The 26184-nt window shown below is 42.1% G+C and overlaps 1 protein-coding gene across 2 annotated transcripts in view; it reads left to right on the plus strand.

The window, feature by feature from the left end:
- The window catches only part of POU6F2 (POU class 6 homeobox 2), a 419307-nt gene that overhangs the window by 314631 nt on the left and 78492 nt on the right, over positions 1-26184 (plus strand). The gene's annotated exons all lie outside the window — the stretch shown is intronic.

Below are 26184 nucleotides of genomic sequence, written 5' to 3' on the forward strand. Positions count from 1 at the left end.
TGTGACAAAGTTCCTCCTCTACCTTGGTGGGTCCTGCACTTATTGGCAGATTTGCTCACCTCAGTGATCTCCCCCACAGTCTGGATCAACTCCTCCTGTGTCTGATCAAGAGTTGGGAGGTTTGGGGGGAACCCAGGCCCACCTTCTACTCCAGGTTCCAGCCCAGGGCCCTATGGATTTGCAGCTATCTATAGTGCCTCTTGTAACAGCTGTGTGACAGCTACACCTCCCTGGGCTACTTCCCCAAGGCCTCCTCCAAACACCTTCTTTATCCTCACCACAGGACCTTCCTCCTGGTGTCTGATAACGCTTGTACTCCTTAGTCCTCCAGCAGCACACCCTCTCCCTCTCACTCTCACTCTCAGCTCCTTGTGTCTCTTGCTCCTCACACACACTTCCTCACCTCTGGCTCCTCCCCCATCTGACTGGAGAGAGCTCCTTTTAAAACCCAGGTGCCCTGATTAGCCAGCCTTGATTGGCTGCAGGTGTTCTAATCAGCCTGTCTGCCTTAATTGGTTCTAGCAAGTTCCTGACTACTCTAGTGCAGACCCTGCGCTGGCCACTCAGGGAACAGAAAACTATTCACCCAGTGACCAGTATATTTGCCCTCTACCAGACTCCTGCACCCCACTGGCCTGGGTCTGTCACATAAGATAAATGATACAGCAGTTGTCACAGCTTTTCTGTAATGCACTAACTGAAATTCTCAGTCCTTTCTAATGAGAAACATCGGGCTGGATCCTGGGCCCCAGGCCATCTGCTAGGCACCAAACCAGCAGCACAAAGCAGTCAAAAACCTGGTGGATCCATCCCCTTGGGGATTCCTTCTGTATAAAAGAATCACTGGGTGGCAAAGAGCAAATAGGTACCTAATGGGATTTACCAAAGCACTTAGGCCCCTAACTCCCATAAGTATCAATGAGAATTAGGGACCTAGGTGATTTGAATTATGTCACTAGGCAGCAAGCTGTATCTTTAAACATCTAATTATCTTTAAAAATCTGGCCCTTAGGCCAGAGTTTACCCAGAATTTTTTTTCTTGTGCTTTCTTTCTAGAGTCCAGATGCAAACATTACTAGAAATCAGAGTTTAAAACCTAAATCTGTTCTCAGTGAAACAATGACTATAATAATAATAATAAGTAAGGATATTTTCATATAGTCTCTTCAGTTGTAGATCTGTCATTTACAAAAAGAGATAAGTATCATTATCCCCGTAACAATAATACTCATTAATTTCAATTAAGTTCAATATGGGCTCTATATTTTTACTGACAAGTCACAGAACAAAGTTTTAGGCCCATTCTACCCTAAAGAATGTTGTTTATTTAGATTTTAGGAAGTTTACACAGTCTGAATCTATTAGTCAGTGCAGTGGTGGCACAAATTAAACTTTCAAATTAGCTCAAGATATAATAATAATGAACACACTTCTGTAGTACCATTTTTCCACATGTCCTAATGCCTTCCAACACCCCAGTGAGTTAGGCAAGTATGATTATACCCATTCTACAGGTGAGTAAACTGAGACTTAGGAGGTCCTATCTAGCACAACACATAAACGTGTGCTTGAGTGATGTGCTAGATCAGGGCATAAGTAACTTGACTAAGGTTTAGCAAGCAACTCAGTAGCAGAAATGGAAATAATGCCAACGAAAACTAACTCCTAGTACTAACATTCTAGAATAGTCTAATGCCCAGATGCATTTCTGCTTTTGTTTTTAACTACATTGCATTAATGACAATCCACAGTGTTCACAACTGACTTTCTCTGACCTGTTCATTCGTTCAGAAATATCTCTGTGTCTATAGCTTATTGATTATGATCAAGGATGCAATGGAAATTGATGGAAATGTTTCCTTTTCATTGTTGTAAACCATTGTGGGGGAATAACTCATATATTATATATTCAATTTTCTGTTAAACAATTTGCTCCACCCCCTAAACCCTAGCTGCAGGTCTTTTAGGCCAGATGCTTTTTGAAGGTCGCAGCAACCCATCTTCAAGACAGTGCTTCATTCTACCTGTGTAGTTTACTGTCTGTGGTGTTATCAGCAGGGACCATCTTCATAGAACCAGGAAAAAATACACAGGCTCCCAAAAATAAACAAAAAACAATTTTTTAAAAAGACCGAGACAGATCTATAACTTAAAGTGACCCTCACTTTTTTAGGATCTGAGAATCAGTGAAAAGTTAGCTTGCACCCACAGTTTGATCATATCCTTTTCCTAAAACTCCCAGTTGATTTCTTTGCATAATCCTGGCTCCTTTTGACGGACTCAAGAACCATTTTGATTTAGACTAGTCATACAGTTAGACATCTACACTAGTAAATATTTTTGGACACTACTTCGTAAAATAAAATAAAACTAAGACAATTTCTTTACCTACTGTTGTGTATTTGGTTGTTGTGGTAATAGAATCTTGTTGTTGCTATGGCAACCGAGTTAGATTATTAAGGGATAGCCCAGCCAGTTTTGGCTGGTTTGGTTAGTTCAGTGTGTGGCAATAAATGGCTCCTTTTAAGGTTTACAGCTCACTGTGTCTCAAGTGATTTCTTCCTAAAACTGCTGCCTCCAAAGATACAACAAAGTGGCGATGAGGTAGGGATTCCTGTGCTGCCCCAGCAACAGAAGGAAGTAGAAGTCAAGGTACAAAAAAAAAAAAAGCCTCTTTGCTGTTGGAAGGGCGTGAGAACTGGCTTGGTTTCACTGACTGTGCAACCGGAAACTAAAACCATGGCTACACTTACGGGGCCGCTGGAACCTTTTGAGGAGATTGTAGTGCAATGGCACATATATTGAGCGTTTTGAGCTTTTTGTTATTGCAAATGACATTACGGAAGAGACGAAGGTGCCAATATTCTTAAGTGTCGTGGGGGCTAAGACCTACTCCCTGCTACGCAGATTACTACATCCTGTTAAGCCTGAGACCAAATCTTACAGTGACTCTGTGGAAATTCTGGGGTCTAATTTTTCTCCAAAACCACTGGTAAGTGCTGAAAGATATTGGTTCCACAAAAGAAGCCAAGAAGAAGACAAAACAGTTGAACAATTTGTAGCAACTTTAAAAAGGCTTGCAGAACGCTGTGAATATAAGGAGATATTAAATGATGCCCTACGTGACAGGTTAGTGTGTGGCCTGCACAGTGAAGCTATGCAGAAGCGCCTATTGACAGAGGCTCAGCTTACCTTACAGAAGGCTGTTGATATTGCGGTCTCTATGGAACGGGCTACAAAGGAGGTGCAATACATCATGCATCAGGGTGCATAAGGTGTCACAAGAACCTACCCACAAAACCGTGCGGAGTCAGGAATGTTACCACTGTGGTAAGCCAGGTCACCATGCATCAGAATGCTAATGTAAGGACCTAGTGTGTTGACACTGCGGCAAAAAGGGACACATTGAGTGTGTCTGTAAACAAAAGAAACAGAGGCCTGTGGTCTGGCCGACCAAAAAGGGAAACCTGCATACCCTAGAGCACATCCAGGATGACCAAGGAGACACCTCATTGCAAGAAGAAGTGCCACTGCACATTTTGTCTTCGGCAGTGGGCTCACATGAATACTTAATAGTCTCGTTGTTGGACGGCAAACCTATGCACATGGAATTGGACACTAGTGCAGGCGTTTTGCTGCTCTCCAAGACCTTGTATAAAGAAAAGCAACAGCATCTTCCACTTAAGGCAACAAAAACGTATATGGGAGACATATATGGGAGAAGCTGTGCCCATGTTGGCCACAATTGATGTTAAGGTGGAGCTCAATGAAGATGCTGCTAAATTGCCACTGTTTGTGGTGAGAGATAATTATCCAGCCTTAATGAGTAGGTCTTGGCTTATGAAAATTCAGCTGAACTGGGCAGAAGTGCACAGAATAACTAAAGAAGAAACCAGTCTGACTGCTATACTAAGGAAACATGCTGCTGTTTTTGGAGAGGATCTGGGAAGTATGAAGCAAGTCACTGTGACATTGAACATTAAACCTGACGTTCAACCAAAATATCTGAAAGCCTGAACTGTGCCATATGCCATCAGGCCAAAAGTTGAAGCAGACCTAGAGCGCCTGGTCACAAATGGAGTCCTAATACCAGTTACCCAGAGCCCATGGGCAACTCCTATCATTCCAATAGTGAAGAAAGATGGCTCCCTCTGGATTTGCAGTGATTTTAAAGTCACTGTCAACCCAGTGTTGTGTGCAGAGCAATACGCACTTCCCCGCATCGATGAGCTCTTTGCGAGACTGGCTGGGGTACAAAAGTTCAGTAAGATTGATCTGAGTCAAGCGTATTTACAGATGCACATTGATGAAAAGTCCCAAGAGCTGTTGACTATTGTGACGCATAAAGGGCTTTATCAATACTGTCGCCTATCCTTCGGAATAACGTCCACTCCTGCCCTGTTCCAGAGGGCTATGGACCAGATCTTGTGTGACTTGCCTGGAGTCCAGTGCTATCTGGACAACATCCTGGTCACTGGAAGGAATGAGGAGCATCACCTAAAGAATTTAGAGGCTACCCTACAAAGATTGGAAGAGTATGGCCTATGAGTCCACAAAGACAAGTGTGAATTCTTCCAGCCCTCTGTTGAATATTTCTGACACATTGATGCTATAGGTCTTCGTAAGCCCCTGCAAAAGTTAAGTCTATTGTGTAGGCTTCCCCTCCTTGAAATGTTAGCCAGCTTCACTCATTTCTAGGACCATTGAACTATTATGGTGTAATAACCTAGTCCCAGATTTGGACCTTAGCGTCCAAAATATGGGGGTTAGCATGAAAACCTCCAAGCTTAGTTACCAGCTTGGACCTGGTACCTGCTGCCACCACCCAAAAAATTAGAGTGTTTTGGGGCACTCTGGTCCCTCTGAAAAACCTTCCCTGGGGACCCCAAGACCCAAATCCCTTGAGTCTCACAACAAAGGGAAATAATCCTTTTTCCCTTCCCCCCTCCAGGTGCTCCTGGAGAGATACACAGACACAAGCTCTGTGAAACTACACAGAGTGACTTCCCCTCTCTGTTTCCAGTCCTGGAAACCAAAAGTACTTTCCTATTCCCCCAGAGGGAATGCAAAATCAGGCTAGCAATCCAACACACCGATCTCCCCTTGATTTCTCCCTCCCACCAATTCCCTGTTGAGTACAGACTCAATTTTCCTGAAGTAAAGAAAAACTCCAACAGGTCTTAAAAGAAAGCTTTATATAAAAAGAAAGAAAAATACAAATGGGCTCTCTGTATTAAGATGATACAATACAGGGTCGATTGCTTAAAAGAATATTGAATAAACAGCCTTATTCAAAAAGAATACAAATCAAAGCACTCCAGCACTTATATTCATGCAAATACCAAAGAAAAGAAACCATAGAACTTACTATCTGATCTCTTTGTCCTTACACTTAGAAACAGAAGATTAGAAAGTAGAACTACTTCTCCAAAGCTCAGAGAAAGCAGGCAGACGACAAAAGACTCAGACACTCAAATCCCTCCACCCAAAGTTGAAAAAATCCGGTTTCCTGATTGGTCCTCTGGTCAGGTGCTTCAGGTGAAAGAGACATTAACCCTTAGCTATCTGTTTATGACATATGGAAAGTTCATCTCACAGTTAGCCACACTGCTAAAACCACTTCACAAACTCCTTGGGCAGAACAAGGCCTGGAAGTGGACTAAAGCCTGTGATGTTGCATTTAACAAAGCTATGGGTGTATTGCTAAATTCTGAATTTCTGACACATTTTGATCCATCCTTACCCCTACAGTTGGCCTGCAATGCCTTCCCTTATGGAGTGAGAGCGGTCGTATCACACATTATGCCTTCAGAAGAAGAGAGACCTATTGCTTTTGCTTCATGCACTCTAAGCAAAGCAGAAACTAACTATGCCCAAATTGAATGTGAGGCATTGGGAATCATATTCGGAATTCAGAAGTTTCATCAGTACCTGTTTGGGCAGAAGTTTACTCTTCTCACAGACCATTGACCTCTGACTTCAGTTTTTGGACCCCACACAGGCATTCCCCCATTAGTAGCTGGTCGTATGCAAGGGTGGGAATTGTTGCTTTCCGCACACACATATGAAATCAAATATAGGAAATCCACTCTGCAGGGCAATGCAGATGGTCTCTCAAGGTTACCATGGCCAGTCAAACATCAAGATATTGCCCAGAAGGAAATCTTTTACTTTGATCAGGTAGAGAATACACCCATCACCGCTACTCAGGTAAAGAAGGCAACTCGAGTTGACCCAGTATTGTCCCAAGTTATGGACCTGGTGATGCACAGAACATCTTGACGAACCTCTCCAGCCTCACTCAACCTTGTTACCTACATGTCTGGGAGGACGGAGTTATCAATCCAATCTGGTTGTTTGTTGTGGGGGAGATGAGTCATTATCCCACCACCACTGAAATCACAGATGTTGAAACAGCTACATTCTAGTCACTGTGGAATAGTGCTCATGAAAGAAATTGCTCGAAGCTATTTTTGGTGGCCTGGATTGGACATTGCTATTGAAGAGAAGGCAAGAGCTTGTATGTCATGTCAAGGTGTGAGGAATGCACCCCAGTGGGCACCCCTACACCCATGAGTCTGGCCTGAAAACCTGTGGCAACATATTCACATTGACTTCACTGGTCCCTTGAAGGAAGCATATTCTTGGTGGTGGTAGATGCTCATTCTAAAAGGCCGGAAGTCTCTATAATGCAGTCCACTACTGCAGAGATTATTATCCAAAAACTACGGGAACTCTTTAGTTGTTTCAGTCTGCCAGAGCAACTTGTGAGTGACAACAGACCGCAGTTCATCTCTCAGGAGTTTCAAAATTTTATGAAGGCAAATGAGATACGCCACATCACTTCAGCACCATATCATCCATCCACCAATGGATTAGCTGAAAGATCTGTGCAGACAATGAAACAAGCTTTGAAATCGGCAAGGGGACAATTATCCATTCAAAAGCGTCTGGACACCTTCTTACTATCCTACAGAAACACACCTTATGCTCTGACCAAGGCATCTGCGGCCTTTCTAATGATGGGACAACAGCTGCACACTTGCTTTGATCTGCTGAAACCTTCTGAACAAATTCTGCAACGTCAGCAGCAATATCAAGTCATCAGATGGGCACCCAGAACAAAATACTGAATCTTTAGCCCAGGACAGCAGGTTTTGGCTAGGAATTATACTTCTGGAGCTAAATGAGTCCCTGTCACTGTCATCGCTCAAACAGGACCTGTTTCCTACACAGTCTGTACTGCAGAGGATCTCACCTGGCAGTGACATGTAGATCAGCTGTTTTCAGATCATACCAGTCCTCAGGACACATCTTCAGATGAGTTGCCTGAATTCACCACTTCTGGCAAGACACCAAATCAAGAGTCACCTGTTCCTGACTGTCCCCCTCCATTACTGCTGGGGGCTGAGATACCCCTCTGCCCGGAACAGGCTGATACCACATCCTCAGCCATTCGCGCTATGAACCCTGAGCCCATTATCAGTCCTGCGCCCAAGACACTTTTGGATGCATCACCACCAGAAGTCCGCCATAATCCACCTACAGACAGAAGCCCTCCTCAATGGCTGGATCTTTAGCTAGGGTGAGTCCATGGTTAGGGGGCAAAATAATCCCCAGGGTTTAGCCAGGAATGGAGGCAGTCTACCCTCCTTTCTCAAGTTTAGTGTTTGTTCTATTTAGGGGATGTTCTTATTAAGGGGGGAGGAATGTGTTGTGCATTTGATTGTCATGGTAATAGAACCTTGTTGCTGCTATGGCAACTGAGTTAGATTATTAGGGGATAGCCCAGCCAGTTTTGGCTGGTTTGGTTAGTTCAGTGTATGGCAATAAATTGCTGCTTTTAAGATTTACAACTCTCTGTGTCTCAAGTGATTTCTTCCTAAAACTGCTGCCTCCAAGGATACAACACCTACAACTTCCTAAAGGGAATAAATAGAAGAGACAACATTTTTCCTTGTGTAGTATTCTGTTTTGTTCATGATTCCCTACACCTGTTCTAATTAATATTTCCATCCATAATCATCCCTTATAAGGACTTCAGTTACATCACCAGAACTGGTCAATGGATCAAATTGGCCAAGGGAGCACTGCTCAATATGTTTAATACTTGTCAATATTCATTGCAAAATTGACTACCTTAGTCTGTATGTTGGTGCAGCACCTCTGCCAGCCCAGCAGCATGCTGCACTAACTCCCTTCAGCTTGCTTCTGCTTATTGGAATGTCAGTAATGTCTCTCCATGCTCAGCCATCCTACTGGTTTCATAACCTTCATTCACTTCCACGCAAAAAAGTGATGACGACGATGTGTTTGTGTTACAGTAGCACCTAGAAGCCTCAACCAATATGAAGGTCCATTGTACTAAACAAGCACAAAATCTGAGCTTGCCCTTTCCGCAGAGAGCTTAAACTCTAAACAGGCAAGAGAGAGGAGAGAAGTATATTATTGCCACTTTACAATCTGTTGTAAAACACACTATCATGTTGTGCTTGAACTTCCCCCTGTAGATCCTTGTGGCGCACTCTAAAAGGTACCTAGTTCGCATTAACATAGCCTACATTACTACCTTTTAGAGCACGCCAGCAGGGTCTATGCAGAGCAGCTAGAGTGCAACACACTAGGGTACTTCAAGAATCACACCCCTTTGGCATGCTTTGCCACGCATTTAGACAAGCCCTAAGTCACAGACAGATTGACATTCCCAAGGTCACACAGGAAGTCTTGAGCAGGCTTTGGAGTTGAATCTAGATCTCCTGAGTCCCGGTCTCTAAAGAAGGACCAATCTCTTTAAGAAGTGACTTAAACTATGTTTCTTAATAACAGGTCCTATATTAAAACGTTACAAAAGTAAAAAGGCAATTTCTTTACCTTTCAGTTTGAGTAATGGATTCCTCACTGCCTAACACTAAAACAAGTTCTGTTTATAATATACAGTGTTTGGATCAATTTTCCAGAAAGTAATGATAGGGAGTTGAGGGGGGAAGAACTTTTATTAATTCAAGATAGATTTTGCTTTCTTTTTTGGCTGATAACTCGTAGATATCAAATGGATGTTTTTTCAGGGGCTAAGGCTTGGCACGGTGCCGGGCCAACTAACTAGAGACCATGCTATATAGGTAATGTAATAGTAAAACAAATTGAGTTTCCAGACCTTCATGCACTAAGAAAAGCAGGAACCAGAGAGGAAAACATCCATAGTGTTACCCAGTTCGTTCGCTGATTTGCTTGCTGATCAGCACAGGAACCCTATTTTAGATGTGATGTGATTTCTCCCTGAAATAAGCTGTTTGTGGTGTTCTTTGAGCTATTACTGTCTGAATGCTAGTTTACAACGTTCTTGAAAGACGGCTTCATTAAAGAGACATTCAAAAGATGGTAGGATTATTTTGTGTTTTCTCTGAAATGGAATGCGATTTCATCTGCATCTGGCTGATTTACTCAGTGTAATTGTGTTGCTTTGCTTTTGAACGTTTTATGAACTCCCAGAGAGGGAGACTATTGACCCCTTCTTTAAAAGTTTGTGATGAGCAGATATGTAAATATTAGTCCTATTGTTAGTAATAGTGGCCATAATAGGTTTAAATTCAGCTGTTCGTTCTGGGAGATTAAATCTTTTTTTTACTCTTTTATAAGCATAAGTAGAGCTTTACTGGAAAGACCAGGGGTCTGGATTTACTCAGTCTCTTTCCAGTTGTGATATTGGACAATATGATAGTTTTAAAAGAACTACACTACTACAAAATACCAGTGATGTCAATGAAGAATGGCAGAGTTAGTCTTTTTAAGAATTATTTTTAATTACAGATCATTTTGAATTAAGATATTAAGATTTCAAATGGGTTGGCCTTAATACGATACCTAAAGGTAGGGCAGTAGTCCCATTCAAGTAATGGTACTTAAGCACATCATTAAAGTTAAATGTATGCTTAAGAGCTTTCCTGAATTGAGGCCTTAGACATTTAGGACCCAGTGAAAATCCCAACTGAGGGTATGTCTACACTATGGGATTATTCCGATTTTACAGAAACTAGTTTTTTAAATCAGATTGTATAAAGTCGAGTGCACGCAGCCACACTAAGCACATTAATTCGGCGGTGTGCGTCCATGTACCGAGGTTAGCGTCAATTTCCAGAGCGTTCCACTGTGGGTAGCTATCCCATAGCTATTCCATAGTTCCCACAGTCTCCCCCGCCCATTGTAATTCTGGGTTGAGATCACAATGCATGATGGAGCAAAAACAGTGTCGCAGGTGATTCTGGGTAAATGTCATCACTCAATCCTTCCTCCGTGAAAGCAATCGTAGACAATCATTTCATGCCCTTTTTCTCTGGATTGCCCTGGCAGACGCCATAGCATGGTAACCATGGAGCCCATTTAGCCTTTTGTCACTGTCACCGTATGTGTACTGGATGCTGCTGACAGAGGCGGTACTGCAGTGCTACACAGCAGCATTCATTTGCCTTTGCAAGGTATCAGAGATGGTTACCAGCCCTATTGCACCGTCTGTTGCTTTGGAAATTGGCGATGACAGTTACCAGTTATATTGTACAGTCTGCTGCTGTCATGGGTGCTCCTGGCAGTCCTCACTGAGGTCGGCCAGGGGTGCATGGACAAAAATGGGAATGACTTCCCAGGTCATTCCTTTCTTTATGTTTTGTCTAAAAATAGAGTCAGTCCTGCCAAGAATATGGGGCAAGTCTACTAGAGAACCAGAGAGCACAACCGCTCCAGGTCAGAGCCCCAGATATCCCGCAGAAATGATGAGCTGCATGCCAGTCTAGGGGGTGCTCCTGCAACAACCCCACCCGTTGCTTCCCTCCTCCCACACCCCTCCTGGGCTGCCATGGCAGTTATCCCCCCATTTGTGTGATGAAGTAATAAAGAATGCAGGAATAAGAAACATTGACTTTTTAGTGAGATAAAATGAGGGGGAGGCAGCCTCCAGCTGCTATGATATTCCATGCAGGACATCTCCATTACTCATTAAAGGGTGGAGGGGATAGTCTAGAATCTCCATTAGACATAAAAGGTGGGGGGAGAGGAGCTCAGCCTCCAGCTGCTATGATGAGGACGGTTACCAGCCTTATTGCAACATCTGCCAGGACTGAATCTGCACCACACAAAGCTTAAAGAAGGGAATGACTGGGAGTCATTCCCATTTTTGCCCAGGCGCCCCTTTCCGACCTCACCGAGGCCAGCCAGGAGCACTCACGGGATGATGATGAGGACGACTATCAGTCATATTGTACCATACCATCTACCACTGGGAGGGTAGGGGAGAAGATGCTGCTGTTTAGCGCTGCAGCACCCCATCTACCAGCAGCATCCAGTAGACATATGGTGACATTGAAAAGAGGCAAGAAATGATTTTTTCCCTTTTCTTTGAGGGGCAGTAAATTGATGACATATTCCCTGAACCACTGGCGACAATGTTTTTGACCCTTCGAGCATTGGGAGCTCAGCCAAGAATGCAAATGCTTTTCGGAGACTGCAGGAACTGTGGGATAGCTCGAGTCCTCAGTCCCCCCCCTTCCTCCCTCCATGAGCATCCATTTGATTCTTTGGCTTTCCGTTACACTTGTCACACAGCACTGCGTTGAGTCCCTGCTGTGGCCTCTATCTATCATAGCCTGGAGATTTTTTCAAATGCTTTGGCATTTCATCTTCTTGAACGGAGTTCTGATAGAACAGATTTGTCTCCCCATACAGCGATCAGATCCAGTATCTCCCGTACGGTCCATGCTGGAACTCTTTTTGGATTTGGGACTGCATGGCCACCCGTGCTGATCAGAGCTCCACGCTGGGCAAACAGGAAATTAAATTCAAAAGTTTGCGGGGCTTTTCCTGTGTACCTGGCTAGTGCATCCGAGTTCAGATTGCTTTCCAGAGCGGTCACAATGGTGCACTGTGGGATACCGCCCGGAGGCCAATACCGTCGAATTGTGGCCACACTAACCCTAATCCCACATGGCAATACCAATTTCAACACTATTCCCCTCGTCGAGGAGGGGTACAGAAATCGGTTTAAAGAGCCCTTTATATCGATATATAGGGCTTTGTTGTGTGGATGGGTGCAGAGTTAAATCGGTTTAACGCTGCTAAATTCAGTATAAACGCATAGTGTAGACCAGGCCTAAGTCAATGAACAGACTCACGATGAGTTCACTAGGCTTTCGATCAGTCAACTCATTGTCCGTTTTATGGTCCTAAATGTTGATGTGAGCATCCCAGGGAGGAAATTGAACATCCTTTTAAGGCACCCATATTTGAAAAGTGCATTGTGATGGATCTGGAACTGCTCTGTAATTTATTAATACTGTATGTTTGCTGGATGAACACGTGGGGCTAACTCAACAGAGGACTGTGTTGGAAAATGGACAGAAAGATGAAAATGGCTCAAAATAAAACACTACTCAGCAAATATTTGAGAATTATTAAGGGACAATACCAGAACTATTGGCTTTATGGATTCTCAATCTCCTGCTGCACCTACAGGCCTGGCTTGGACCAGATGGGCAAAATCCTAGGAATACAGAAGAACTAAAGAACTCTGGGAGGATTAAAAGGGATCCTCTGTCAAGAGAGGACTGTAGTTGTTCAGGGGAACCAGACTGAGACACAGGGACCCACTAGGGGTATCTGGTGAAGTTAGGTCTGCCCAGGTTACCATCAGGGGATGATAGAGCTTGAGAAAAGATAAATGTGTGTAGACTTTATTGTTTTAAAATCCTTTTCCTCTAAACACTGTGTTCCTACTGCAAAATAAAGAGTACTTTGGTTTCCAGAAGGCTGTCTGATCGCTGTATATCTCTGGTCACCGACTCCTAAAGGGAAGAACTGCAGGTGTCCAAACTCAGTTGGACTTGCTGGGTAATCACAGTTGATATGCACGGTACCAAGTGTGGGAGAACTGCAAAATTCCCCCTCAAGATAGGTAAAGGCACAAGACCTAAAACACGAGGGCATGCATTCAGAGAGACTAGAAACAGGACAGGCGGGCTGGGAAGGAAGAAGGATTTCCTATCCCCTGAGCATTTCCAAGATTTTGTACATGAGCATAAAAGTTGAAGTCTCAAAAATGTTTGTGAACCAAAAATGCAAAATAATTTTTGGACTGGATTAATCAAAACGTTTAGTTTCAGTTATTTTGAAACTTTTTATTCCGACCTTTTAATTTTTTTGACATTTTTTTACTATAAAATTAATTCAGATTCCAAAATAAAGAATAATTTCATCCCAGTTTTGAAAATTATTGAAACAAAACAGTGCAACAACTACAAAACTGCTTCGTCAAAATTTTTATGAAATGGAAAATACATCAAAACTGATCTTGTCCCACAAATGGTTTTGATGAACCTGCATTTTCCGACAAAAAAGGTTTAGTCAAAAAATTCCCAACCAGCCTTAGCAGCTACCTTGGTAACAGTGACACAGGCTTATTGTATTTATTTTAAAGGCTATTTTTAAACAGGATGTAGACTTTAGTGATGCATTATCACACATTTTTCTTCTTTTCTAATGTAAAATAGCCTAGAATAATTATCCCGCTATTTTGTAAAACTAAAAATAACACTAGCAAAAAAGTGTGTAAATTTATTCTGAATGCTTTTAAAATCCCTGCATATAGATTAAAGGCTCATCTCTTACACAGTTGACTTGTATATGCCTATTATCTTTTCCCCTAGATCCTCCACACAGCAGGATAGGTGTGTAGGCTGCATGATATTCAGACAAATGTCAGAAATACATGACTGTTTTGATGTATCCGTATTTTTCTCTCTTCTATCCCTAATGCTGGATTTAGTGTTTTTATGATGTTGTATATTAAGAGTCTGATTTAAAATAATTATTCCTATAGTCATTCCTGTGATGCTGCCTCTTTCTTTATGTTCTTCTCTCCCTTTCCCACCAAATGTTGATGTGTTAGAATTAGTTATTTCTTTTATTTGCTCAGTGGTGCTTTGCGTTTGTAAGTATAATTCAAGTCCTGTAATTTTCTTTCTCTTTGGTAAGATTAATCTCTATATAATATTTTTTACTTGTGTTCCGCTTGGATAATGGGAACTTTCCCAAAATGTAAATACAATACGTTTTTTGTGTTTTCTTTGATATATCAGATCTGCTATATTAGGTAGTGGCCTATATTAGGCTGTTATTCTTTAGTTAAAATTTATAGAGCAACCTGCATCTAATACGCTTTGTGAGCACAGAAGGATTTTTATTTGCCCTTGTGCCATTCTTTCACACATATATATTCTTGCCCTTTCGGGGCTCAATCCAACAAGACACTGAGCAACTTCTGGAGATGTTGAACACCCTCAATTCCTATTAAAATCAGCTCCCTACAGGGACTGGTCCCAATGTGAATTATTTATTTGTAATATTTTCTGTTTGTTGTCCTTTTGCTGCCATTACTTTTTGTAGTTCTGCTTCCAAGATATTTTTTATATAGGGTTGCTTACATTTTCCCCAGGTGAAGGCACCGTGGCTTTCTCCCCTTTGTATTATTTTACAGGTATTCTATTATATTGTTTATTCATATGTTTATCTACTTAATCATATTTTTAAGTTGCTGGATGTAAAATCATGAGGCCTGACTCTTCTCTCACTGACATTGTTGTAAGCCAGGAATCACTGCTGCAGTAAAGGAGGGCTCCCCTCTGTACTAGGTTGTTCCAAGCTCTTACAACCTTCGATGAGGCAGAAATCTCTCCAACACACAGATTGTGAAGTGGTTGTAGAGTTTCTCATCCCCAGTTGCCAGAGATGACCAAGGTGTGTTGCAGCGGGGAGCTTAATAAGGTACAAACCTCCTGGTTAGGGAGTTGTTCTCTAGTTGCTCCTTAAAGCATGACTCTTTATGTCTATGTCCTCACTCTACACAAATATATCCCAGCACCTTTATTAGCATGTATAGAACATCAGTTTTATTTCAGAGCCCAATAAAAGGAGTAGGGCATAAATCCCACGGGCCGGAAAGGAACTTGACCATCATCCATCAAACAGTTTCAACTTCCTCTCCTGCCTCAGCAACTTGGTCCCTGATTCAGGCACCTCCTTCCCCTAGGGCTCTGGTCAATTCTTACATGTGATGCCAGATTACAAGTATCCCATGCTCAGTTGCTTCCTGGGCCTGTCCCGCAGCCCTTAGTTCATCTCCTACATGCCATCCTGCACAGTCCCTTCTCCAATGGCAATCCATCTTCCTGCTGCAGGATAGTTGGCAGGGGAAGTAAGGGCGGGATTTTATTGCCAGCTTTCCTACCAACCAGGGCTGTGGGATGGGTGTGGTTTGGAGAAATGGTCAGCTTCTTCTGCGTGCCCATCCCCAGGGCTCTGGCAGCAGGGCCAGCCCTTACAGCATTGCTGCTAATCTACAGAGTGGGGGCACCAAGCTTCCATTGAAATCAGTGAAGTTACACTGCACTAAAACTGGTGGGAGACAGAATCAGCCCAGTGGAGAATGAAGACCTCTGTCCACAGAACAGACACAAGGGCCAGTGGTAGAGTCCTCTTCCCCTGCTAAGTCAGCACTACCCCTTTTCTGGAGAAACCATTGTGAGGGAGGATGCCTCAGTCTCTATCGTCATTCAATCCCAGCTGTCTGCTGTGCCTACAAACCTGAGTGCCAGTTAGTGCCAATTATAAACAGTTTTGTGACACTCTGCAGTTCGGCTGTTGTGGGTTATTTGAATTTTTTTCTGACTTTCTGTTACTTGTAACAGCTGTGTGAGGAGGCTCATTTATAAAGTGTGTGGTCTTTTCTGCATGATGAGGTACAATGATAGATCTACAGCTTAATTCAGCATAGTATGAGTAAGGATAATTCATTATAAACATATAGGTTGATAAAATCAAGGTATTGTGTCTGACATTCACTGGAAGCATTTCCGTAAACAAAGAGCCAGAAGAAGTGAAGGGATTCAGTGTGGGTAGAAAGATTCAGTAGCAAGTTGAACAGCTGATTTATCTCATGACAAGTGTCTGGACTGTTAATGATAAAATTAGTATTTTCTGGAGAATATACTTATGTTGTCAGGTAACAACCTCAGAGAGAATACAAGGCTTTCATTTATTCCGGAGGTTCTGATAACATATAAATCAGCAAAGTGAAATCAATTATATATAAACAGCAGCGATGCGGACATGTGTAGTACAGAATGAAGTCTATCATATGTGAAATACAGTGCAGCCTCCAGTAGGCACCCCCCTGTTTTAGGAAACCACTTTGAAATGTCCAGTTCCAATTTTCATTACCATTTTGTTTGTTTTTTTTAGTTAAAGTCCATCTCTATTAGATGACCAACTTTTACTAATTTCTTGGGTGCTAACTCACCCACTCCCCTCTCTGTACAAACATGCCTTCCATTGATGTTGCTTATACTTATTATTCGTATTCAGGTAGTGCCTAGGGGCCCCAGTCAAGATGGGGACCCCTTCTGCCAAGTGCTGTGCAGTGCATGTTAAGGGCTGGCCCACATCCAGATGTGTACTGAAATAATGAAATTCATTTTGTTGCATGCCTTTTGTGATTTTGGCGCAAGTGTATGTAGTCTAGCCCAAAGATACAATCTAGATAGACAAGAAATACGAAGTGTGGGAGAAAGGGGGCATTCTTATACCTATTTTACAGATGGGAAACTGAGGCACAAAGAGATTAAAGTAACTCAGCCAGGGTCATACAAGAAGTCTGTGGAAGATCTGGGAACTGCATCTAATTTCTGGAGCCTTAGGCAAGTGCTTTTATCACAAGACTGTCCCTCTTCCCATGTGGTGTCTGAACACAGTTCATAGAGATTCACTGTATGAAAAGTTTTTCATATTCACACTTTAAATGTTAATTTTCTAACCATGAATTTTCCTTTTAAATGAACTCAGTGAAAGGCTCGTGTTGCTTTCCCAAATGCCAGTGAGAAGAGACTTATTGCTGCCACAGGCACCAATGAAAAGATGTTTTCACTCTCGCTAGTGTAAATTACTGAGAAATGAACTTGTAATTACTGTATAAAGTATCCTGTTTCCAACATGCTTTAATATCTATGAAGTTTGCAACTAATTTTTCGGTAGCTATTGTCAAGGAGTCAAATTCCAGCCCACTGTAAGTGGGTGCAATTCTGTTGACTTCCATGCAGTTGCATCTACTTACATTGATCCATGGTTTTAGAAAGGGAATCCATTTCTAGAGTTTGTGTGTACCATTGAATGCAAGAGCAGAGGGCTACATCTGACTTCAATTACACTGGTGTAAACCCAGAATAACTCTGTTAAGAATTATTCTGGGTTTATACCAGTTTAACTGAGATGAAAATCAGGTCCAGTTAGATATTTGGAGCTGAATTCGTGGCCCTGCTCTATTTCCTTTTGCACCTCTGCTGTGGCACAGAGGGAAGGGAAATCTACCATAAAGCTCTGGCTGGGGATACCCCTGTGTGGGGAGGTCTAAACCTGGCAGAGATGACTCCTGAAGCCATTGGCACAGTGACAGTAGCTGGACAACCTGTAATCTTCAACTGGCATATGGTCCCAAGAGGCCAGAGAGAGAATAAAGGAGTCATAACTGGCAATCACCTCTCTCTGCTATGCCAGTGCAAGGTGGACTCAGCAGAAAACATGGCTCTTAGAGTCATGCAAGAGAAACAACTTTTGTATTAGCTTATAATGTAACTTTTACTTTTCTAAAGACTGATGCTATATAAGAAACATTAAATCATTGGTTTCCCAGTAATACACCGTATATATAGATCTGCCAGTTCTTCTAGAACTTGGGTCCTCAAGCATCTTGTTATGGGTTGTCTGATGGGCAATGTGGCCTCATGTGGTTCAGAATGTAAACTTAGTGGGGTTGTGTATGTCACCTGCCTCTTCTTTATTTGTGGCCTCGGTTTCTGTTCTTTGAACAGCATATAAATTGCATCTACATTTTAATCAGGAAGATAGACTTTGCTAATCAGTGTTGGAAAAGGGAAGGTAATTAAACGGGAAAAGACTGTACCTGCATTTTCTGTTCAATCAAAATATAGCTAATACTACCGCAGTCTTGCAGTGCCAAACCCATGCAATAAGTGATTGTTTAGCCCAATTCCAGGGATCTTCCTTGCAGTTGTTGGCTGACATTTGAACCTGGTAAAAATGGGTGCAGCTCCTTTGAAGTCAACTGAGTTGTGTTTGTTAACACTACATCTGAATTTGGCCCCTTCTCTTCTGCAGAAAACAAGAGTTAAGCACTGACATAGTTTGAGATAAAATCATGGCCAAAGGGATTCGGAAAGAGCATTATATGCTCACAATAGGAGTCATTTGCTTTTTTTTCAAAACGTTACCTTGAGGTTTTTCCAGGACCGTGTTGTGCTCTCAGTTTGGAGAGTGGAAATAGGTGCATATACTATAGTCTAAAGGAAGCATTTTTACTGTTGTGTATATATAAGTAATGTCTTTTTCTGCCAAAGCCTACCTTCATTTAGCTCTTGCAAGCATAACTGCAGTGGCCCGAGTTCTTCTATGTCCAGGTTTCTACAGGTGAAATCCATAGGGAGATAATAATGTATTTGTGATATTTATAGGTATAGTGCCTCTCACATATTTTCTTTCTTGAAGGACTAGAATCTCCTTGTGCATGATTCTTTTTAAGGACTAGTCTGTAGGATACTATTCAAATCAAGCCAAAAAACATCCACAAGGATGCAGAAATATGCAGAAGTACACATGGACTGTAAATTAGGGAGAAGTATTTCTGTGGTCCATGTGAGAGTGACCTGCTGCTGATACATGTAGTGAGATTCCCCACTGACTTACCCTCGTATCCGGCTGGTCACAACTCTTGTGCTTTTGAGTGTAAGTTATAGCAGCTTCCCCAGGCTACCTGGAATGTCTCTCCAGAGGGAAGGATAGCTCAGTGGTTTGACCATTTGTCATAAACAGATAGCTAAGGGTTAATGTCTCTTTCACCTGAAAAAAAAAAGTATCCTGAAACACCTGACCAGAGGACCAATCAGGAAACCAGACTTTTTTCAACTCTGGGTGGAGGGAAGTTTGTGTCTGAGTTCTTTGTCTTCTGCCTGAATCTCTCTCAGCTATGAGGAGGATTTTTCTATTTCCTGCTTTCTAATCTTCTGTTTCCCAGTTGTAAGTACCAAAGATCAGATAGGGGATTTTTATGTTCTTTTGTATTTACATGTCTATAGTTGCTGGAGTGCTTTGAATTGTATTCTTTTGAATAAGGCTGTTTATTCATATTTCTTTTAAGCAATTGACCCTGTATTTGTCACCTTAATACAGAGAGACCATTTGTATGTATTTTTCTTTCTTTTTTATATAAAACTTTCTTTTAAGACCTGTTGGAGTTTTTCTTTAGTGAGGAACTCCAGGGAATTGGGTCTGCAGCTCACCAGGGAATTGGTGGGAGGAAGAAGTCAGGGGAAAACCTGTGTGTGTTAGATGTACTAGCCTGACTTTGCATTCACTCTGGGTGAGGGGGGAAGAGAGATTGACTCTTGGTAATTCTGTTCTCCAGGCTGGGAACGGGGAGGGTGGAATCCCTCTGTTTAGTTTCACGGAGGTTGCTTCTGTGTATCTCTCCAGGAACACCTGGAGGGGGAGGAAGGGAAAAGGTTTATTTCCCTTTGTTGTGAGACTCAAGGGATTTGGGTCTTGGGGTCCCCAGGGAAGGTTTTTGGGGGGACTAGAGTGCCCCAAAACACTCTAATTTTTTGGGTGGTGGCAACAGTACCAGGTCCAAGCTGGTAACTAAGTTTGGAGGTTTTCATGCTAACCCCCATATTTTGGACGCTAAGGTCCAAATCTGGGACTAGGTTACTGACACCATTGGCCTGTTAAACCAGGGTTGTGAGTTCAATCCTTCAGGGAACCATTTAGGGATCTAGGGCAAAAATCTGTCTGGGGATTAGTCCTGTTTTAAGCAGGGGATTGGACTAGATGACCTCCTGAGGTCCCTTCCAACTCTGATATTCTATGATTCATGGCCCTCTTGCCCCAGCCCCACCTGTGACGTTCCCCTCACACCAGTGCTTGCGAAGGGGTCCACAGTGGACAGTCTTTTGGCCCTCTTCTGCAGTGCCTGTCCAAAGGGAATCATTCCCCAACTGGAAATGAGGCTTTTAGAAACCCTTTATACAGCTCCAGCTCTTTTACCCAGCATAAAAGGGACTAGAACAAGGAGTATGTCACCCAGTGGGCCTGATTCACATCTCTCACTGGTTATATAATGGCATATCTTTTTTGACTTCATTGGAATTATTTCTAATTTAGACTGACACAAGTGTGAAAAGAGGCTGGTCTTACATTGGGAACACTTGATTCAAGTAAAACGTCAGTGTAATCAGCTGATTCCAGAATTTTAAATGAAAATGCCATCCTGTGTACCTCTGTATAGGAAGTCAAGGAACCTGATTCTGATCCCATTTATACCTGTTTAAAGCTAGAGTAACTCTGCTGACTTCATTGGAATTACTCCAGATTCACTCCAGTGTGAGGGAAATCAGAATCAGGCCTCAGAAGCTTGGAACTTATATTATTTTTAGCACAAAAATCCTTTGTTTTGTAATGCACAAAGAGTGCCTGAAGGGACCATAAATATTTTGTGAATCTGGTCAATAGATAAAAGTAGAAAATACTTAGAACATGAAGAAATTCATCTATCTATCTACTGACAGTGCCTTATGGAAGAACAAGACTCTATGTACAATAAGGCAATAATGTGGGATTTAATGAAAAAGTTACAGCTTTTCGGGTTGTTAGCTGAGCTGCTGCAGAAAAAGATGGTAGGTAGTTTTGCACGTGTAGCAGAGTTTGTTGGTGAATATCTGTGAGTAGATCTTCTCTGGTAGTGCACACAGCTGAAATTATTATAAATGATAATTATAATGCCATCCATCTGTGCTGTCAGCCATTAACAAATACAGAATAACTTACGTATTATTTCTGAAGTGCAGACATTGTGTTCAACATCGCACAAGACAGAGAGACAAGGGCCAATAATTTGCCATGACTTATACCCTATGTGACTGCCTTAAGATCACAAAAAATAATTTACTTCTGGCATGAAATCATTAGATTTTAAATGTATCTATTCTGTTTTACTGTCAGCTAAACACAATCAGAAAATAATGCTAGAACAAGCCTCATATTTAGGATATGATCCTGCAAAGACTCTTAAAGTTAATCATGTGCATAAGTCTTTGCGGGACAGTGGCCTTAGATTGTAAAATCCTTGGACTAGGGATTTTATGAGAAATTATCTATAACTCATCCTTGTATGTCATATTTTTGTACTGCTAATAGCAGTTGTTCTTTACCTCAAATGGTAGGGGAATGTGCTTTTGGTGCGAGAGGATCTCAGTTTTATCTGCTTTGTTGCAATGAAGTTGTGCATGTAGAACAGTGTTAATACTGTAGCAAAGTCCTAGATTGCAACGAACAGTTACTCTATGTACCTTGAACAGTATTTCCGTTTGCTATGTCAAATTTCATACTGTACATGTGACCAAATCATTAATGACATTTTAATTTGCAAATCTAAAATGTATACATATACAGCTTTGAAATGAATTAGGAATTAACACGGCAACACCACACCCTTATGAACACCAATTTAATGCTGTCTTTACTGAACACCTAGATGGCAAACTTCATTTGTCATCAGGTCCAAGACTGCAGCAAAGTAGATGAGAGAAAGGAGATCAGAGTAAAGGAATAAAATGGAGAGAAAGCCCAAGGATAAAACAGTGAATGAAAAAGAGAATGCAGCTCTTAGGGGAGATATGGGGTATAGATACGGTTGTGCAAAAAATATTAAGCTTCTAGGAACACTGATAGAGTTAGAATAGCTGGTAAACTGTGTTCTGTGTACCTCTCAAAAGAACATTAACAAAACTCCACCTGGAATTATCTTACTGTTAAGGGATGAAACTGAGCCAGCCCCAGCCCCATGCAGCATGCCTAATCGAGCTCTGAGAGTGAGCTGTGGCAGGACTTACAGCTCATTTTGGTAGCTGTTTGCTTGCTGATACCAGATCAAATGGAAGTGACTGAGAAGGAGGGTTCTCTGCAGAAACATGTTGTACATGGCTCCATTACAGCATTAACCCTTCGGCATTTCTTCTTCTGTAGAAAACTGTGGTGGGGAAGGTCATTGTCATGATAGATATACACTCAGTATCATTTTACATGTACCTTTATGTACTGAGATTGCTGTTGATGAGGATAACATATCCACCCATGTATGTGTGCAGAAGCTGTGGATTTTCTGTGTTATAATTAATCCTATCTCTATTCAGGGCATCTTAATATACTCTCCAATATATGAACACCCTGTATTATAGTTAGAGCCAAACTAAAGCTTCTGGAGGTAGAGGCATTCAGATGTTACTGCATCTTAGAGGCAGTGGCTGGAGGCGTTATACCTGTATACGGCAGAGGCAATCATGTAATGCCTTTGTTGATATTGGGGGAGAGCATGCTTATAGGCCTTCATTGCTCCATCTTTGGAAAACGAGGAGCACATGTTCTCCAGGCATTGTCCAACGTACTGGGGACAGAGAAAGGTCATCTACCCACCCCTCTTTATACCACCTTGGCTGAACTAAACGATGGCTGCATCCCGCCTCAGTGTATTACTTGGGGAAGGAATTCCTAGTATCCTCACCTTTCTCCCTGCCTCCCTCAGGTCACATGTTCTGTGGTAGCCGCAGCTTGGCTTTTATATGTGTTTAATCAGATTGTGATTTTCATTCACAGGGCTTCGGGCAAACCCTTTTGTCAGTTTTGTTTTGTGTGGGTTCATGCCTCTCAAGTTTTGTTCAGCATTTTGAGATTTGAATGAACCCAAAAATTCAAAGCAAAATTCAGCAGAAATTGAATTTCAACTGGTTTCGCACCAAATTGCACATTTTCCACCCCAAACCAGTATTTGGAGATAGGCCTTTTAATGTCTTTGACACCAGGTAAAGTTTTTGTTTAATTTTGCTCCTGTGGGTATGTCTTGTGGGCAGCAGCTCAGCACCTGATATTCCTGGGGGAATTCTGCGCCACTGCGCAATGCAGAATTTTGCAGAAATTAGCATTGTGCATGCAGAATTTCCTTTCCCCCTACAGAAATGGGCTGCAATGCTGCTGGCCACCATTAGGGACCACGGGACCCAGCAGAGCCCAGCTTGCACATAAAAGACTTGCTGTGGGGAAGGGGAGGGAGCTAGAGGGTTCCTGGCAGCTGCAGTTTCCCGCATACCCTGAGGGAAGAAGCAGGTGATGGATAGGGAACTCTGTGCAATCCTGGGACTGAGCATCAGGCTATTTCTCCCTCTGGATCCTAGGGGTCTGGGGTGGAAGAGTGTGGGTGTCTGGGCACAGCTGGGCTCTGAGGGGAGAGGGGGCAGGTGCCTGGGCTCTGAGGGGGAGATGGGGCAGGTGTCTGGGCAAGGGGGGGCTCACAGCTGGGATTGGGGGGAGAGGGTATGGGTATCTGGGCCAGGGGACCCCGCAGCTGTGCTTTGGGGGGGAAAGGGTGCAGGTATCTAGGTCAGGGGGCCCCATCACTGGGTTCTGGGGGGGGAGGGGTTTGGGTGTATTGGCTGGGGGGGCACTGTGGCTGGGCTTTGGGGGGGAGGGGTTGTGGGTGTCCGTCCCCCTGACTTGGCACAGTGCGTGGGGGAAGGGGCCAGAGAAACTGGAACTAGGTTGTCATAGGGGTTTCGTTAACTCTCTACTCCTGGGGGAATTTTTATGTATCTGTATTGTTACAGACATACTTGCTGACAGGCATTTTGAGATAAACTACAGAATAATTGAAATGGGCATGATTATATAGTGTTATTTTGACAAATAAGGTTTGCAGAATTTTGCAGAATTTTAAAATACTCTGTGCAGAATTTTTTTAAATTTGTATTTATTTATTTATTTTTGGTGCAGAATGTCCCCAGGAGTAACCTGAGAAATTATTCAATTAGAGAGACTGAGTTGCAGATTCCACAAGGAACTGCACCCAATCCAAAATACACTCCAGCTTTGAGGGAGTAAGGATCTCGAATCAGATGAGAACTTTTTGGTTGGCCCCTATCTTTACCAGCAATTGGCCTATGGGGCACTCAAAATTTATCCCTAGTGTGCTTGAATCTTGTCCCAGGTTTGGCAAAAATAAGTATGTGAATTTTGGTGAACCTGAATTTGAATCTGAAGCCAGATAGAAGGGACAGATTCCCCACAGCTCTAGTGTTAGAGTGTGATCTTGCTTCTGTTGAAGTCAACAGAAGTTTTCTCATTGGCTTATGTGGTAGCAGGTCCATTATGTGAGATTATTACATTATAAATGTTATATTCCAAGAGTGGAAAACGTAGCAAAGATCTCATCACATCATCCAGTTTATAATCTTAAACCAGGGCATTGTCTGACTTTCTTGTAGATTTCATTCATACAGGTATGTCCATATAAATTAAATGGAAGTTCTGTCTCTCACTCTCACACACACACATGCAAAGGAGTGAAGAATCCTGGATTCTTCATAATATTCTGCTTTGTGAACCAGTCTTCAGTGAAATAGTGCAGAGCGTGTGTGTATTTAAATAATGAGTTGTATTACAAGGCAAAACATTTCAGAAAGATTTACTCAGATATCGAGACATAAAGGATGACATTTTCTTAGTGTGGCCTCTATTTGCATCCACATCGTTTTTGGCATATTATCACTTGTGCCTGCAAATCATCAAATTTACATGTAGACATCCCATTTGTACATTTAAATTAAAGGCAAATAAATGGTTTAGATTAAAGGAATTAATTTGTTGTGTCTCTCGTGTGACACCTTGCTACAGCCAGATTGCTGAGACTCAAGGGCCAGCCTCTTATCCAGGGGGACAGATGGCAATTTCCTTTTGAAGAGGATTCATTTTTTTGATAACAAGGGAGCCCTATGGTAACCATTTTTCTTGAGTAGAAAGAATCTTTCAGAAATTTGATAAATCATTCTAAAATAGGCCAGCTTAGGAATCAAGTAAATTGAATTCAAGTGATTCTACCCTCTTCAGAAAGTTTAGGAGATTCCCTTAGCATATATTCCTACTATGTATGTCAACTACTTCAGAAAAGTATAGAATTGTGGTACGTACCTTGGTCCTAATGCTCTCACTAACACTAGTGTAAATAAGCAGTCATTCTGTTGTAGTTAGTGGAATTACACTGGTGTAAAAACCCCTGTAAGTCAGGGGCAAGTCATACTTCTTATGTTTACAGGAAGTTTATGCCACATGTAAGGATGAAATTTGGTTTTGAAGAAAGTGGTTAACCTTAAAGGGCCAGATCATTAATTGGGGTAAAGAATGCAGCTCTAGTAATATAAATGGAACCACACCAGTTTACCCCAATGAAGGATTGGCCTGTAACAAATAAGTAAATTTAGACATCCAGGAACTTACATTATTGGAGGTAGGTGCCCAATGTTGTCATTTTAAGGCATTCTGTCAGCTACTATTCCTAACTCCTTTTTTACTCTTCCAGTATCCATGTAGCTGCCTGAAGACATGTATTTACTTTCTTTTCTAGCTTTGTTCTTTTCTATTTGTCAAACATAAGACATTCTCGGTCCTGAGAGGGGCTGAGGACTCTCAGCTCCCCTGGCAGGACTGGATTCAAATAGTATTCCTCTTCCCAATTCCCCTTCTCCTCTTTTCTCTTCTATGTTAAAGAAGCAAAGATCAATGTGACTGGAACGATGTCCATTCACTTCCCTGTTCATGCACTATCATCTTCATCATTCATATCTATAATAGGGTGCAGAGCTGTGGGAATGGTGTCTGTTGTTCAACTGTGTTGCTGTTGATATCACATACACAGCTTTTTTTATAACAAACTCAGGTTGTGGATTTGGGGTTCTGATTCCAATTTGACCATATTAGACATTCTACACCTTGTTTATAAAGATAGTTTGGTCATTTTTGAGGCATACTCCAATGTCTATGCTGCATAAGTGATACCAGGATGCACATTAGAGATGTGTTCTCTCCAGCACCTCAGGTCGTGTCGCTTTGCATTGAATCAAGTCATGTCACATCAGCAATATTACTATCAGTACTTATTCCTGATAGGCAATTCAGCGTAGATTTGGACAGCAAATATCCCAGCCACAATAATTGTATATAATAAGCAGATAAAGTATCTGTGAAAAACAGATATTT

Source organism: Gopherus flavomarginatus, chromosome 2 (genome assembly GCF_025201925.1).
Source record: "Gopherus flavomarginatus isolate rGopFla2 chromosome 2, rGopFla2.mat.asm, whole genome shotgun sequence".
NCBI classification, from domain to species: domain Eukaryota; kingdom Metazoa; phylum Chordata; order Testudines; family Testudinidae; genus Gopherus; species Gopherus flavomarginatus.